At 42.9% G+C, this 17,619-nt stretch overlaps 1 protein-coding gene across 1 annotated transcript in view; it reads right to left on the bottom strand.

Moving 5' to 3' along the window:
- Positions 1–6,057, bottom strand: part of LOC133454604 (synaptic vesicle glycoprotein 2C-like) — an 85,469-nt gene extending 79,412 nt beyond the window's left edge. Inside the window, exon 1 of the mRNA XM_061733325.1 lies at positions 5,924–6,057. The gene's annotated coding sequence lies outside the window, so the exon portion shown is untranslated. The remainder of the gene's footprint in view (positions 1–5,923) is intronic.
- Between the last annotated feature and the right edge of the window lie 11,562 nt (positions 6,058–17,619).

Genomic DNA, 17,619 nt, shown 5'->3' with positions numbered 1-17,619 from the left:
GGCTTCAAAACCACATACACACCTGCCACATACACATCTGCCGAAAAAAATAAAAAACCTGCACTGTGACTCAATTAGTCAAGTCTAGGAGTTCCAGATGAGGGAAGCAGCTCAAGTTGACATCTTTAAGGAAAAGTTTGCTCTGAATCCCAGCCATCCCAGACTGAAAACTTTCATTTTCACTTTGGTTTCATCTCGCGAAGCGATGCTGATCGACAAGCAATTCAAACCCGCATCCCCCAGAGAGCTCTTAAGCAGCCGGTGCAGCAGTGGAGAGGAACTTTAGATTCAAGGTAATAATGAATACACACCACATTAAACATCAGACTCAGGCTGCATATTAAAATCAGGAACATCTAGTCTCAGACTGATAAAGAAAAACGGATCCATAGATTTGTTACTTCAAGATTAGACCCTTTATTATTGGGTTGTCCCACAAATTTTCTAAAACAACCTCCAGCTCATCCCAAACGCTGCAGCCAGGGTTCTGACAACAACCAGCCGGAGCGATCATGTCTCCAAAGTTTTAGCTTCTCTTCATCGGCTGCCTATAAAATCCAGAATATAATTTAAAATCCTTATCCTCAAGATAGTTCTGAATGACCAAGTTCCATCATATCTTAAAGCTCATCGTTCCATATTTTTTCAAGCAGAGCACTTGTCTCTCAAACGGCAGGTTTACTTGTGGTTCCTAGAGTTTCTATCAGAATCAGACTCAGAATCAGAAGGACGTTTATTGCCAAGTAGTTTAACACACACAAGGATTTTTTTGTGGTGATTGGTGCAATACAAAAGGACAAATAAGAGGTACAACCTTCAGGTATCAGGTTCCTTTTCTCTGAAACCAGCTGCTAGTTTGTGTTCAGGAAGCGGACACCCTCTCTACCTTTTATAATAAGGTTAAATCCTTCCTTTTTGATAAATCTTATAGTCAGTCCGGAAATATTACTTATTTATGCTGCTAAAGACCTAGACTGCTGAGACCTGCCAATTTTGCACTTTTCCTCACCTTGTTCTCTTCTACTCCAAATATAATAATGATATAATTGTTATAACCTGTGTTCATTCGTCCCAGAAGGTGTTCCTGATCTGTTGTTCTTGTTCTCTCCTCTTTCCCGTCCTCTCAACCTCCAACCACTCGAGCCAGATGGTCGTCCATCCTGGGTCTGGATCTGCCAGAGGTTTCTTCCTGTTAAAGGGGAGTTTTCCTTTCCACAGTAGCCTGGTGCTTGCTCCAATATCAAAGAAGAGTTTTGATGCAATCTGTTGGTTTACTTAGCCTTGTTGTTGTTATTGTTGTTGTTGTTAGCTGGACAAATTTGGAACAAGTTGAACTGCAATGTTGAAGCGCCTTTAGATGACATTTGCATATCCATAAAGCTGATTTGATGCTAAAACCTCTTTTGGCAACAATTACTTCAAGTGCTTTCAGTAGCTCTGGATCAGAAAGTTTTTGCACATATGTGACGACTTCAAACAATATCAGAGCCTTTTTTCAACTGATCTCACTGATCTTAAAAAAAGAGAGCTGAAAATCATTTCTGCTGATTCATTTCAAGATGACTTAAAACTTTTCTTTTTTTAATAAAAGGCTATAGTATTTCTTTAGGTACACTGCATTAGGTCTAGACTACTGACGGACCTCCCATGATACCCTGGGAACCTCCTCTAGTTCCGCTCTTATCCATCTCCATATCTCCATACTTTTCCCTGCCATAAAAAGTTTATGTTTCTCCTTTTCTCCTTTTCCTTTCTCATAGCAGCTATCCCTGGTTCCCTGGTCTAATGTTTTTGTGCTTCTTGGCATCTCTGTTTAGTCCTCTCGTCCCTCCAACCTGCTGAGGCAGTCTGGTTCTGCTAGACTATAAACTGTATAAAAAACATTTAACAATGCCTCTGTGGTTCTAAAGTCAGTTTTTTTATTTCTATTATTATTTTTTTATTATTTCATTCAAGAAACTCAAAATCAAAAGGTGCACATGGCTTCCTTCCTCAGAAAACATTTTGGTATGTCACAGTAGATAACAATACGATAAGCAATAAATTAAATGATATGCAAAATACTTTTGGCTGCTTTCGTTGTGAGGTGATGTTTCTGCAGATGCTGATGCTGTCACTGAGATCTTTTTCAACCTGGTGCTTTGGCCTTTACAGACATCTGATACAGCATCAACTGCTTATTTTAAAAGTGGTTTTAGATGAGTCTTTGACAAAACAGACTTTCATGAAAAAAAAACAAGGGAAGGTGTTAAACCCAGAGTGGTTGTGAGCTTTGGACTACTTCACCTGTAGTCCTGCAGTGTACTTGAACTTGAAGTCAGTTTTTTTAAGCCTATGACGATGCCATGTTGTGAGGATAGGGACTCTGCTGCACCCCAGTTAACCAACAAACTATTAAACGAACCTGACAGTCAGACGTAAAATGACAAGCTTCTAATTTACCACTATTGAAGTTCAGCTTAGCTCTTGTTAACATATGATGCAATTTAACGTTATTTACAGTAGTTCATTCTGAATTAATCTGGCCAGACCTTTCCAGAGCTACTATGCTCATCTGTTGCTAGCCTAGTCTCAGCTCTGATCTGGATCCCTCCAGGGGGGCGAGGTGGCTCATAAGGAGCATGCGGCTGAAGCAGCGACCAGTTTGGACCCTAAATGTCGGCTTGGACCCCAAGCCACAGGTCAGCCAGTCCCACCAGGGCTCATCCTAGGGTTTTGGTGGCCCTGAACAAGTTTTTGTTAGCAGTTGTGGCCATAACTAGAGCGTTTATGCCAGTGACCGGCCCTGAGTCACACCAGAATAAGACAAATCTGGCTACGTGAGCCCTCTCCTCCATGTTGATTGATTGATGATTATGTTTCTTAGCTATTAGTTAACAGCTCAGAAGTTAGTGATAAGTAGCTAAAGCCAGATGAGAGCTCGCTGTCACTGTCAAGGACTGACAGCTTACAGTAGGTGTCACTTTAAAAAAAACACCCGTAACTATACTTAAATTTGCAGATTTATATGATTTAATGGATGTGAAATCTGGATAAGGTGTTCAAAGCCATGTTTTGAATCATGGAGTAAATATGTTTACTCATATAAATTTAATTTTATAAAGTCAGAGTTGTCTTCATTAAAGTCTAATAGATGACTGCACTGTAAGTTTAAAAGGTATATAGAAAAAAAAACATGTTTGAGTTTTACAAAACAGTAACCCCCAAGCGAATAGAGCCCCCCCAAAAAGCTGAAAATGACCCGCTACAGTTTGGCTGACTGCATCCCGACTATCTGCCTTAAAGGGAAAGTTCGGTTTTTTACAACCTGGACCTTATTTCTGGCATTTTTTATGGTCGTATACTCACCCAGGCAAGTTTGGTGTCATTTGGAGTCCTTCGGAAGATATTAGGGTTTTTTTTACGAGCCGCTTCTCCATATAATGGTACCGAATGGGGGCACAGCGGGACACAGACGATGCAGCTTCTAAATAACACATGATTGCTGCGAAACTCATCTCTGTGCACGCACTCTGTCCTCCGTTCAGTGAGCCCTTCAGCCGTATACTCTGGCTCAAAACGGTAAGGACGTCCATCATATTCAAAGTCGTCGTCCACAACCTTAGAATTTGACAAATATTCAGACATGTTTCAAATAACTATCAGTAAACTAACAGTAGCGAACTCCAGCTGTACACAGAGCTGTGTCTGCGATGCGCGCACAGAGATGACGTCATGAGTTCAGAGGTCTTGTTTACAAACTGAGTTTCGCGGCAATCATGTGTTATTTAGACGCTGCATCGTCTGTGTCCCGCTGTGCCCCATTCACTACCATTATATGGAGAAGCCGCTCGCAAAAAAACCCCCTAATATCTTCCGAAGGACTCCAAATGACACCAAACTTTTCTGGGTGAGTATACGACCATAAAAAATGCCAGAAATAAGGTCCAGGTTGTAAAAAACTGAACTTTCCCTTTAACTGTCATCGTGACATGTGGTGCAGACATACTGTACAAGCTACAACCTTCTTTTGTGCTTATCTTCTCAAATGCAGACATTATGATACAGCCAACACACAAATGGTTAAACAGACCGACTCTGTGCCTTGATTGCAATCTGCTGAGCTAAATCAAACAATGATGTGTACATGTAGGCCTGAGGCAAACACTAATCTACTGACTACAAGTGGAACATTTATTGCAGGAGAACTTGAAACCTTGAGGCAAACACCTGCTCAGAATTGACAAAGGGATTTGATGGGGAGTTTGGAAAAGCAACATGCAAAAAAAAAAAGGTGGTGGGGGGCGGGGAGGGTGTCATCCAGTACTGGAGTTGAGGGGGGATGAGGGGGGATGGCATCCCCCCTGAAATAAAAACGGTCAAAATCATCCTACCTTTCCATCCCTTATGTCATTTCATCACTGAATGTGGTTTTACTGCTATTTCAACATTTAGAGTCATCACCAGAAAAATAACACCAGAAAAATAATTTATTTGACAATTTTCACCTGTTTCAGGTAAATTTTCACTTGAAATAAGTAGGAAAATCTGCCAGTGGGACAAGATTTATCTTCTTATTACAAGCAAAAAAATCTTGTTCCACTGGCAGATTTTTCTACTTATTTCAAGTGAAAATCTACTTGAAACAGGTGAAAATTTTTGTTTTTTCCAGTGATGAGTCTTGTTTTAAGTGTAATGAGATTGTTTTACTAAAATGAGACATTTTAACTAGAAATAGGACAAATATTCTTATTTTGAGTTTTTGCAGTGATCCATTTTACTTATCCTGTGAAGGACAGAGTCATATTGATAAGTTCAGAAAACTGTTTTTTATTTCTGTGTTTTGATGTATTTGATGTAAGCCCAGTGGATATTTAAAGCTTACAGAAGGCTGCATTTAACTGCTGCTATGTCGTTCCTTCAGTATTTCTGCAGGTGTTTTGGTCAGTGCGATTATTTGTAATATATTATATTATTTGTAATCAGCACAAATTATCTGTCCCTATATGATAAAATCCATCATCCCCCCTAATTTTTTTTTACAACTCGAGTACTGGTGTCATCTGTCACTTTCCTCCCCCGTGTTCCACTTCCACCGTTTACACTGCAGGACGGCGCAGCGCCACTACACGGAGCAGAGCCGTACAAGCGAGAGCATCAATCACCAGGAGTCTTTTGGCGCAAGTCGCGTCCCATTATTAGATTACGGGCTGTCCTACTGCCTGTGAATCAGCGCCCACCACCCCACAAACACCCTCCCTTTCCTGTGAGGGGGTGTCACGGTGATCCGTACACAGTTAGATGACTATTACACACACACACACACACACACACACACACACACACACACACACACACACACACACACACACACACACACACACACACACACACTGCGTCGAGCTCCGGAGGACCAGATGGATCAGCTCTGCTCTCTCTGCGCAGCTTCACTGCAGCTTCACTGACTTGCACGACGGTTTTCCTCGCGTGCAACTCATCCTTTCACGACCATTGATCACGTCAGCACACTCACACACGCACACAACATGCCTATCAAAAAAAGTCAGAAAATGGCAAAATTTAATATTCATCTCCATGTTCCGCATTTCAAAATAAAATAAAGAATGCATGATTGAATTAATCAATTGACGATGGTTAGAATAAAAAGTTTCACAAAACGACTGAATGATTTTTCGCTCGTAATTGCTAAACTACTTGGAAAGTTCCCCAACTTTGCCGTCAACCATGCGCACTGACCATTTATTGACGACTTTGTTGCTGCTGCTCAAATAAAAATCAGCCTACAAGCACGTTTTTCGTCTTTATACATGTTACATGACAGACGAAGATGGGATCTACCTAATGCACATTGCGAAGGAGGATTAATACAGTAGTTGTCAGAGTTGAGGGTAACCTGTGCAATATGAGAGGAGGAAATACTTACAGTTTACACGGGAATAGATGCATCGCAGCCTGGTGAGACTCCGATTCCCCCCCTTACACGGCCACGGAGGTAATAAGCATCGGGATTTCTTTTCTTTTCTTCTTCAATGCAGCGGATTTTCTGCTGCAGTCCAAGAAAGCCGAGAGGCTGAGGGGAGGTGGGAAGCGTGAGTGTGATGGGAGGGAGGGAGGGAGGGAGCAGGAGGAGCAGGGTGTCTAGGATAGCAGGTCTGCATTTCCGTTTAATACAAGTACCTGACAGGATGGAGGAAGCATATACGGGCAAAGATGTGGATCTTTAAGAGAAGTTTGCTGGAGGGGAGAACTGAAAGGCTGTGAGCTGATACACTGCGTACAAGTTATCAGTTTCTTTCAATACTAATTTCCGTCCATTTAAAACAAAGAAAAGAGGAAAAAATTAAACCCGCCGGGTGCATATGTATTGAGCCTTTTATTACGAAGCGCTTAAATACCTTCTGGTGCTGCCAACTACCTGCAGTAGTCACATGATCAGTTACATAAAGGGCACCTGCAGTTATGATCAGTGTTGGGGTAGTTACTCAAAAAAAGTAATCCATTACATATTACTAGTTACTATTAAAAAAAGTAATCCCTTACACTACTTAGTTACTGGTTGCTGAAAGTAACTAGTTACATTACTTTTGGATTACTCCGCAATATCACCTGAGCTGCACCATAACTCGATTGCCAATGAACAACATGTACAGGACTGTCTCAGAAAATTAGAATATTGTGATTTTCTGTAATGCAATTACAAAAACAAAAATATCATACATTCTGGATTCATTACAAATCAACTGAAATATTGCAAGCCTTTTATTATTTTAATATTGCTGATCATGGCTTACAGCTTAAGAAAACTCAAATATCCTATCTCAAAAAATTATAATATTCTGGGAATCTTAATCTTAAACTGAAATCAGCAATGTTAAAATAATAAAAGGCTTGCAATATTTCAGTTGATTTGTAATGAATCCAGAATGTATGACATTTTAGTTTTTTTTAATTGCATAACAGAAAATAAAGAACTTTATCACAATATTCTAATTTTCTGAGACAGTCCTGTAGTTGGAACTTTATTACTGCAGTGCCCAGATCAGCACCAGAAGTCCCGTAAAATCCCGTAAAATCCCGTAAGATCACGTTAAAGGCTGATTTATGGTTCTGCGTTACACCAACGCAGAACTTATGGCGTAGGGTACGCGGCGACGCGCACCGTACGGTGTGTGTCGCCGCGTACCCTACGCCGTAGGCACTGCGTCGATTTAACGCGGAACCATAAATCAGCCTCAAGTCAGACAAGTGTTGCAGCGCAACGCGTGAAGACGCATGAAAGGCAAGTTTGATTTTCTTTTCTGTTCTCCCGTTCTACATGTAGTTGAAAAGCTTAAAGTAACTAAAGTAACATATTTTTTCTTGTCTTAGAGTAACTATAACGGGATTACCCAAATTACAACTGTAACGCGTTACATTACTGCGTTACTGGCGAATGTAATCTCGTTACGCTCGTAACCCAACGCGTAACCCAACGCGTTAACCCAACACTGGTTATGATGGCGTGTGAACACCTGTGATGAAAGACCCCAGAGTCTGCAGCTAACCTCCTCCACACATCCTCATTCTTTTCCTTTTGGATAGAAAAATTAGCCTGGTTCCTGTAGAGTCGATTTTGATTTCTGCGGTGCAGTACCAGCAAACGGAGAAGAGGCCTTTGGACATACCAGTCAGAGAACTGAAGCATGTGATGCATTTTGCTGTAAACACTTATTGATCCAAGGTGTTATTAGCAATTCTGCAGCCATCTTTGTCGTTTGAATAGTGCCTCCTGGATATGTCATGTCATAAAGGCTGCTAAGATTGGTACGTTCTGTACCAGGTGAAATTACTTTGAGAGGGAGGGTGGCAGCACAATTGTTCAAAATTGCTACTAGGCTGTAATCATATTTATTTCTGCAGTAAAACCAAAAAGTTTAATGTGCGTAGTTATGTGTGGTCAATGGAAATGAATGCACTTTTGGACTGATTGAGGATCTGCAATTTCTTCAACTGATTCATAGAGTCCCAGACTCGCAGGTAAGATGGAGCCTCTTGGTTTCCTCATAGAAATGTCTCAGATTATAGAATTAGACTCTTGAACGACTCATAATCTTTCTGGGTGGAGTTTGCTTGTTCTGCTCATGCTTTTGTGTGTTTTCTCTGGGTACTCCGGGTTCCTGCTGCAGTCCATAAACGCGTTGACTGATTCTGAATTGCCTCTAGGTGTTTGTGTGTGTGTCTATATATGTGTGTGTGCATGCGTGTGGTTGTTTGACTGTTTGTGACTCTGCAATGGACTGGAGACTCATCCAGGGTGTACCATTGATTTTTCAAAAGCAGGAATGGACACCAGCAGACCCCCATGACCCTGAATTGAAATACGCTGGTATCGATAAGTGATTTAAGTGAAAGGGTTGAGTGCACTTGGGTGGCTGCTTGACTTCCAGTCATCAATTACTGCATTTTTTTTCAGTCTGCTTGACTCGCTCTCTTATGATCAGTTGTTTTTTAATCGTAGTGGTGTTCAAACTTTGCAACTGATCAGCAACCGGGTGTCAGACTGCACGATCATACAGTGACTCGTTGACGTACGCAGTCAGTGTAACCACACACACAAAAAAAAGCAGTTGGTTGTTTGAAAATGACCTGAGAGACGACACAAACAGTGTAAGCTGATATTTTTTGATTTGTTCAGGGCACAAACATAAGAATAAAAGACCAAGAACATGTGTGCAGGACCCTCTACCCATGGGTAGCAGTGATTGTGCAAGAGAAATTCAAAGATGAGTTAGCCAGTTTGTGTGCGTCACCTCCTGCATCACAACTTTCCTCTTTGGTATTCCCTTCCTCGTGGTGACCTCACCCAATGCCTTCCAGCCTCACTGGCTCAGACTCAGAAGAAATTAGGCCAAGTCATCTCTAGAAAAATGTTCTTTATTTATGAAAGTGGAGAGCGAGGAGGATGACATAAAACCGTTTCTCCCAATGATCCTCAATGAAAGACAGTGCCATAAACGTACAGAAACAGGGACGTCGGTGCCCATCGATAATAGATGGTGTAATCACGGGCACGTTACTGTGAAGAAGTGTCTCCAGAAAAGTTGGTTACGTGTTTCCATCCATGTTTCCAGGCTTCACCTCTGTTCTCTTTTAACCAAATGTGTTTGTACGTCTTCCTTTTGTAAGTGTTGGTGACTCACCAGCTCACATAAAAGGTTGGAGGGTGATAGATTTCAGTGTGCAAGTCTGAGCAGAAATAGTAAGCAATCCCCAAAAACCATCTATTCCGCATGGCCAGAGAAAAGCCATTATAAGCTCCGGAGGATGAGCACGCTTCTCCTCCTAGAAATAACCATCAAGGGAGAAATCTCTATGAGCAACCAAGAGGCTTGGAGGGACTTCCCTTTTCTCATTAAGAAGGAGAAATAAAAGAAGAGATACAAATTAATTTCTGTTGCCAGGGAGGTTGAAACAAGCAGAACCACGTCGCTCTTTAGATACCGTAAATTCCAACAACCTTTTTCACAACGTTGAATCAGTTTATAAACCCGGTTCTAGCTGTTGTTTTCTGGGATATCTCCTAATCGGGGGTTGGAAAAAGGGCAGTGTAGTGGCTTGGTTGCTGGCATTCAAATCTAGGAGGTTCCTGCTCTGAATACCGACTGGCGTCTTTCTAAGATAAATTTGCAAGTTCTAACCAAACTTGCATGGGTGTTCTCCATTTTTCCCCCAAAAGCATGTGTCTGAAGCAGCCTGGTGATTCTAAATCGACTAATATGTTGGAGGTTCCCTTTTTGTACCCCTGCAAGATATACATGCACTCATCCACCACCAAAAATTATTGACATTTTGCAATCCTGTCGGCAAACAATAATTTTCAAAATGATGGAAGGAAAACATTTCCCTCATTATGGCTCTGATTGTATATATTTCTGTTATTAACAACATTTGACATCCAAATACAAGGGACCACAAGTGAGCTAAATGTACCTGTTTACATGTCTTTACTTAAGAACAAACCTGACATTTTTGCAGTCTCCAGCAAACGTCTCAATGAACCAATCTTTAGAGAGTACATTTAATGATATATTGCTAAAACGGTTTTGAACAAATTAGCTGGATGTGTGATATGGAGTTTAATTGATTTCTAATTATATGCCCTGGTGAGCACATAATTCAATGCTTAAAGAAAAACAAAGAGGGCTGCTGGCAAGGTCTGCTGTGGATTCATCAGGATGCGTTGCTTTGTCTTCCTTGTAATTACACGGTACCCTCGTCCTCCAGCTCACACGTCCCACACTGACGCACCTTTGTGAAGAACGTAGTTTGAGAAGCCGGTAGTTGCAGAACTGCTGCGGTGTAGCATTTCTACCGCTGACACCCTCCAGCCTGGTCCAGTCAAGCACAAGACCCTGGCCACCAGCGCTGACTGCTCCTTCAAAGTGTTGTGTCAGTTCATGGTGACCACAAGGACCCAATAGCTAACGTAGGTTTTCAGCCGTAGTTTTAGATTTTTCTTTTTTAAAGTTTATGCTAGTTTATGTTAGGTCAAATGAGGTGGCAAAGGAGTTGTGTTCATGGGGCAGCCTCTGGTTTTCCTGTTTGTGTAGTTTCTTGAATGGCTACGAGGGGCAGGCTCAAACAGTTTTTGGCCTGGACGAGGTGAAGGAGGCTTGGGTGGAGCCGAGGATGAAGGCGTGTACCTGTTTTCCATGTTCCAGCCATACCCATTCACGTCACATAAACTGTGTCAGGACATGCATCTTGTATCCCTCCCATTCAGTCATTTCCACCGGTTCTTCTACTTCAGTTTGTCTGGATTCAGCTTTGATTTCAAGGACTAACTAGTTTAATTCTTTGTACAGAAAGATGAAAACAGTTGGCAAAACTGTCCAGGTTAGGATAACAGCGTAACAGCAGAGAATTTCACTGAGATCAGAAGGTCAAGCCTCTGGTTTTTATGGACTGTGCTGACCTTCTGGTATCATCGTAGACAAGCCTTCAGCATTCAGCTGGACCATTAAACGTAATGCAACTGGGATGTGAATTAGCGCTTCTACATCTGAGGCCAATAGTTCTGGTCATAGACGAACGCCCATCCCAGCTAGGGGTGTTAGTTTTATCTCTGGATCATCTTCCGGAGTGATTGAAAATGGACAGTGAGACTGGCTTGTCCATTTTTTACATTGTTTTATGTAAACACCACCACCACCACCACCACACACACACACTGAAAATGAGTTCCTGGAAATCAAAACTGTGAAACTACTGTGGCCTCATTAGCTAAACTCTGAGGATCTCAGTCAACTCAGCTATCAACAGTCATTTTAGCTCCTTATACCCATGAAAGGGTGCTGTTTGCTCACACACAATATATGATCCAAGCTACAACTTCTGTATCCATCCCTCTATTCGGCTGACTGAAAAAGCAGAAAACATTGGAAGGGCCTTTTCAGGTTAAAGAAAGGTTAATTACCTTTCTCAACGCAGGGGCGTAAAGGACTGCAGAGAAGGAGGAAAAGCAGCCTGAGAGGCATCAGTATTTAAAAGACATTAAAGAGGAGTTAAGGGCCAGAATTTATGTTTTTTAGTTCTGTTGTATCCCAACAGGGTTGATTCATGGGGCACAAAGGTATTTAGTGCATTTTCCTATTAAAATGGAAGATGTATGACAACTATGCATGGTTGCTGTCCAAGTATTTTGTAATAAATTGCATCCAAGTTGGATGCAGGCTGTTTCTTCACAAACATATCTCTTGCTTTATCTGTGCTAACAATGGGGAGGAAACGAGATGCTGCACATAAAAGGACCGCGTGACCTGAAACACTAAGTCAGAATTGCATACCTGTCAAGTTTTGGATTTAAAAATAAAGGAAATTTTCCAACACTGTCCCAGCAGCCTAACCAAGGTCCAGTATCTTATATTTTAAGACAGATTTACAACAAATCTAAAATGTCTACCTGTCAACCACTTACAAACTACAATTATGTGCTTAGAATCTGACAGGCCGACCTTTGTTGACACTGAAATGATGGGGACACTCCTATGTATGTAATTCCTATAATAGAGCCTAAATGAAAACACAAAAGTGAATTAATGCACATTTATTTATTTAAAATATTTTCAGTTTATATACACATTGATCGTCTTCAAGTGAAACATTTAAATTTTCAATCATGTGGCTCTCTTGCAGTCACTGACTGATGACACAGACGCATGTTTCCGTACCTCTAGCTACTAACGGACATTGTTCCTTGCCCCGTGAGAGACACTAAAATCGGAGTTAAAAATCTTTCAGAACGCGTAACTGAGCTCCATCCTGCTCCTCTTTAGGGAAGTAAACTGAGTTCCCTATTTTTAGAGATATTTACAGGAAGTCTTTGCTTTTTTGGCAGAAATGCCCTCTCTATGGTTACATCCATCCATCTCTGATTTGTTCTTCCGAGTTTGTTCCCGTTGTCGCCACTAACCTCGTGACAACTGCCACCAAGCCTACAGTAGGTGTCAGTTATCGAGAGGCTAGTAAGAATTCAGTTTGGAGAGGCACAATAATGCTTTTTAAAAATTATTATATTATAAAACGGGACATCCGCTGCCAATCCAGGACGCGAGAACACATATGGAGGTGCACGTCGAGCACTGGAAATCTGCAAAAAAAAAAAAAAAAACAGAACAGACACAATAGACTAGACGGGATGTACCAAAAAGTGAATGTAAGGAGCATTTATGGGTACAAGTCGGGAACCGGCCTACTTTACATATTTCAAGGGTGCTGAATCCAAAAAAAACGGTACCCGAGCAAAATTTTGAGTTTTTGACCTTCTAATTTGCATATCAAAATGGCCGCCAAACTGCCTGTCTTGCTCAGTCGTTGGACCATTTTCCCCAAGTTTTTTTGTAAGTAGGCATTCAAAGATGATGAATTAAGTGTCTAGATCTATAGTCTAGGGTCAGAGCAAGGATATAGTGGAGGCTCAGTGCCTTTTTATGTATATATGCAAAATACCAACTTTTAAGGTGAAATTAAGCATTATTTGTGTCATTTTTAAGGCCGACATAAATATTCAGTCAATATCACTCTTAAATGTTACTGTAACGGGTACCGTAGTAACGGCACCTTGGTTGACAGATACGTTCCTGAGAGACAGGAGAGAGATGAGGACACGGCTGTTCAGTTTCAGGCACTTGCAGTAATTTTATTAAAGTTTCACTTTTAAACACACTCTTGTATTAAGTTCTTTTTTTTATGTTCAACATATTCAGTATTCAATGTCCTTTGAGCATTCTCAATGAATTTCAGTGTCCATGTCATCACAAAATCATAATATTCTTCAATACAAAGTCCATAGCAAAATAACATCTCTTCTCCAAAGTACATGTTCACTTACTCTTCAGCATAGTGTTTTAACCTATTTATCAAAAATGAATTACATAGACAATGGTATATTCACCAGCTTAATGTTAAAGTTACTTTTAAACTTCTCATGAAAGTATTTTACTTCGTTTCACATCACAACAGTACTGCATTTTACCCTCATAAACCTTAAGGGCTTAATGTAAACAAAACTCGTTTTAAACAGTCACCTTTTTTCCTTCATGAACATTCATAGCAAAAACACAATGGTTGGGACCTTACAGGCGGCAAAATAAACGATACACATCGAGATTGTAAGTTTCTAAAACATTACTGAGGCGTACGTTCACGTGGGGAAGGCGCGTGCATTAACTGAATTGGTTTCCACTACCATGCATGTCGTGCGTGATCACTGCACTGTCAAACGGCTAGACTTTGCCTTCGTTGCAAACTTGCTTAAAACAAAATCACAAGAAGTCTCTTTCGAAAATTACTTCACAAAAACAGTTCACAACCATCCCAACTACATTTCAGCAGGGCTAATCCCAACTTTCAAAGCATATTTGCACATTTACGAACCTGAGAGACAGGAGAGAGATGAGGACACGGCTGTTCAGTTTCAGGCACTTGCAGTAATGAAGGGAAAACGCAACGCAAGTCACTAAAAACGAAAACCGCCCTCGCCCCCTGCTGGCTTGGAGCAACATTACAAGATACACATTTCAATATGGAAATAAACCACTGCATAAAGAAATGCAAACTCTTTGGGGTACCTTTTTTTAAAATGAATTACAATAAATTTGTATTCAAAATAAAAGACAATTTCTCTTTTTCATAAACACAAAATGTGACACTTTTGTGGTCGTCACACACTCCCCGACAAAAAGAAATGGGTCCCACCATTTTCTACTCAACTTCTTAAATAAAATTCTCATTCTTTCCTAACAGGTGACAGGAAATGGTAAGATGTATGGGTGTGATGGGAAGGGGTAAGGCATGTATGTAAAGGGGGAATAAGGTGTGGAATAGGGGTTGAAGGGGTATGTTTGTGTTGTGTAGGGAATGAGTGGATGCATGGGTTGTATAGTGTGAGGTGTGGTGTAAGCAGGTGAGTGTAAGTCAGCGTTTGCCATGTTGACTCTAGCTTGTGTTGCCAGTGTGGGCTGACCAAGTCTCTCATATGTTAAGATCTGTTTCGGTTGTCTGTCCCTACTTGACCTTCTGACCTCTGTCGGTAGGTCTGGCATTGCATTGACCAGAGGCTGCTCTTCCTGGACGGGCTCTGGAGCCTCAGCATATCCATCTTGCTCCTCTGGTCTCGCATCATCAGACTGGACTTCATCCTGTTCAGGTTCCATGATCTCTGCTTCTCTTACAGGTACTGGTTCTGCTTCAGGTAAGCAATCAACGTCAACTCTCACCACTTCACGTACAGGTACTGGAATCGGGCGACTCACTGTGATGGCTGATCGTTGAGGTGGGGCTACGGTAGGTACCTCCTGTATCCTCTCCGCAGGGATCCTCAGCCAGTAACGGGGACCATCAGAGTCGGAGTTCGAGTCAGAGTCTGAATCTGCTTGCGGTGGGTCCACACGCTCTGGTGTCTTACATCGGGTCGGTCGTTTCCTTTGCTGGGTTGTCTTCTCAGGAGCAGCCTGTCGTGGAGGCTCTTCGACTGGAAGGTCATTCACAAGTAAGAGCAAATTGCGATGGAGCGTTCTGGTCTTTTTCTGGTCCCCAGACTCGGGATACACTACGTACACTGGGTTATCAGCAAACTGTTCTTTCACAACGTAGATGGCCTTCTCCCAGTAGGATCGTAGCTTTCCTGGTCCACCTCGCTCACTGAGGTTCCGGACTAAGACTCGATCGCCAGGCTGTAGCACCACTCCTCTTGCCCTCTTGTCATAGAGCACTTTGCCTTTGGTGCTGGCCTGCTTGCTGTTCTCACTGGCAATTCGATAGGCTTCAGACATCTGCTTCGCCCACTTCTTTGCGTATCCTTTCGGCGAGTCAGGCTCTGTGTCTTCAAGCAATCCAAAGAGCAGGTCAATGGGAAGACGAGGATGACGCCCATAAAGGAGGAAGAAGGGCGAAAAGCCTGTCGACTCATGGCGAGTACAATTGTATGCATGCACAACTCTCGGGATCTGATCTTTCCAACGTTCTTTCTCTTTGTCAGTCAACGTTCTCAACATCTGCAGGATCGTCCGATTGAACCGCTCCGCCGGGTTTCCCTGGGGATGGTAGGGCGTTGTTCTGGAGTGACGGATGCCTGACAGCTGCTGGAGAGTACGGAACAGCTCGTTCTCAAATTCACGGCCTTGGTCGTGGTGCAACTTGGAGGGATATCCAAAGCGGGGGATGAAGTCATTAAAGATGCGCTCGGCCGCTGTCTTTCCACTCTTATTCTTCGTTGGGTAGGCCTGAGCGAACCTTGTAAAATGATCAACGACCACTAGGATATACTCGTAGCCACCACGGCTGGTCTCCAGATGCAAGTAGTCGATGCACACTAACTCTAGTGGTGAGCTTGATGTGATACTACCCATCGGGGCGCGAACGTGAGTAACTGGCTTCTTTGACTTTATGCATGGACATTTCTTAGTGATATGGTCTTCGATCTCTTTTGCCATGAATGGCCAATAGAATCTCTCCCTGGCCAGGTCCAGGACTTTTTCTGTGCCCACGTGAGCCATGTCATTGTGGAGTTTCTTCAACACAAGGTCTTTGTACTTGGCGGGGAGCACGAACTGCTTTCTGCCGTTGGCGCGCCTGTACAGGATACCATTTTCCAAAGCAAGCTTTCCCCATTCATGGAAGAGTCTTTTAGTAGCTCCACTCGCAGCTTTCCGTACGTCATCAGTTAAGGGTGTACCTGCCTCTTTCAACTTAATCATTTCACTGATGGCTTCGTCTGCACGTTGCGCTTCCGCAAGCTCATCATGACTGATAGTTTTCAAGTCATCAAAAGAAGGAGACGGGTCGGCTTGGGAGTTGATGTTCAGAGCTGCAACCCAGGCTACATCTTTCTGCTTGGCTAATTTACTCCCATCCCAGACAGCACGAACCACGTCTTCAGAACACTCTTTAGTGCAGGACTCACTGTACGCTTCGATGTCTAACGGGAGACGCGACAGCGTGTCAGCGTCTATGTTGGCCTTTCCAGGTCTGTACTTAATGTCGAATCTGAAATCTGAGAGCTCCCCAACCCACCGATGGCCTACAGCGTTCAGCTTTGCTGTGGTCATTACATAGGTAAGGGGATTGTTGTCTGTGTATATCGTGAAGTGAGGTGCATAGAACAGGTAATCTCTGAACTTTTCGCATACAGCCCACTTCAGGGCAAGGAACTCCAGTTTTCCACTGTGCAGATGGTAGTTTCGCTCAGCTGCAGTTAAGGTCCTAGAGCCGTACCCGATGACCCTCAACTTGCCATCCTGGTGCTGGTAAAGGATTGCGCCCAGTCCCTGGTCAGAAGCATCCGTGTGCAATACGAACGGTTCGTTGAAGTTGGGGTATGCCAACACAGGGGGGCTAACAAGGAGAGACACAAGTCGGTCAAGGGCTAGCTGGTGCTCGGCAGCCCACTCCACTGGTGTTCTGGACGGTAGTTGTGGACCTTTGCTTTTTCCACGCTCTACAGCTGCTTGTCCGGGCTTGACTTGTAGTAGCTCATAGATGGGTTTCGCTATCCTTGAAAAGTCCTGGATGTAGGAGCGGTAATAGCCCAGGAAACCGGTGAGCTTTCTCACATCTCCAACTGTCTGTGGCGTCCTGCTGGCTAAAGATCGCACTGCATCCAAGTCTTTGGGATCGATCCTCACTCCTTGAGCTGACACAAGGCGTCCCACGTATCTCACTTCTCGGCGAAACAGCTCACATTTTTCAGGTCTTAGCTTCACCCCGTGTCTCTGAAGTGCTCGGAGTACTTTGCGGACCCCCTCCACGTGCCCATCGAAGGTTTTCGCATAGCAGAGCACATCGTCAAGGTACGGGAGACAGCAGTCATCTCTCAAGGGACCAAGCATCTCTTCCATACTCCGCTGGAAGGCTGCGGGGGCGTTTGAGAGGCCAAATGGGATACGGACCCATTCGTACAGTCCCCAGGGAGTAATGAAGGCGGTGAGGTGTTGAGAGTCTTTGGCAACGAAACCTTGATGGTAGGCTTTTCCTTGGTCAAGGATGCTAAACCAGGAGTAGCCACCAAGGGTGTCAGTCAGATCTTGTATCCTAGGTAAAGGATGTCGATCAGGGATGGTTTTCTGATTCAAGAGACGATAA

Source organism: Cololabis saira, chromosome 11 (genome assembly GCF_033807715.1).
Source record: "Cololabis saira isolate AMF1-May2022 chromosome 11, fColSai1.1, whole genome shotgun sequence".
Taxonomy (NCBI): domain Eukaryota; kingdom Metazoa; phylum Chordata; class Actinopteri; order Beloniformes; family Belonidae; genus Cololabis; species Cololabis saira.
Note: the sequence above shows the minus strand (reverse complement) of the source record. Positions and strands in the feature narration are given on the sequence as shown.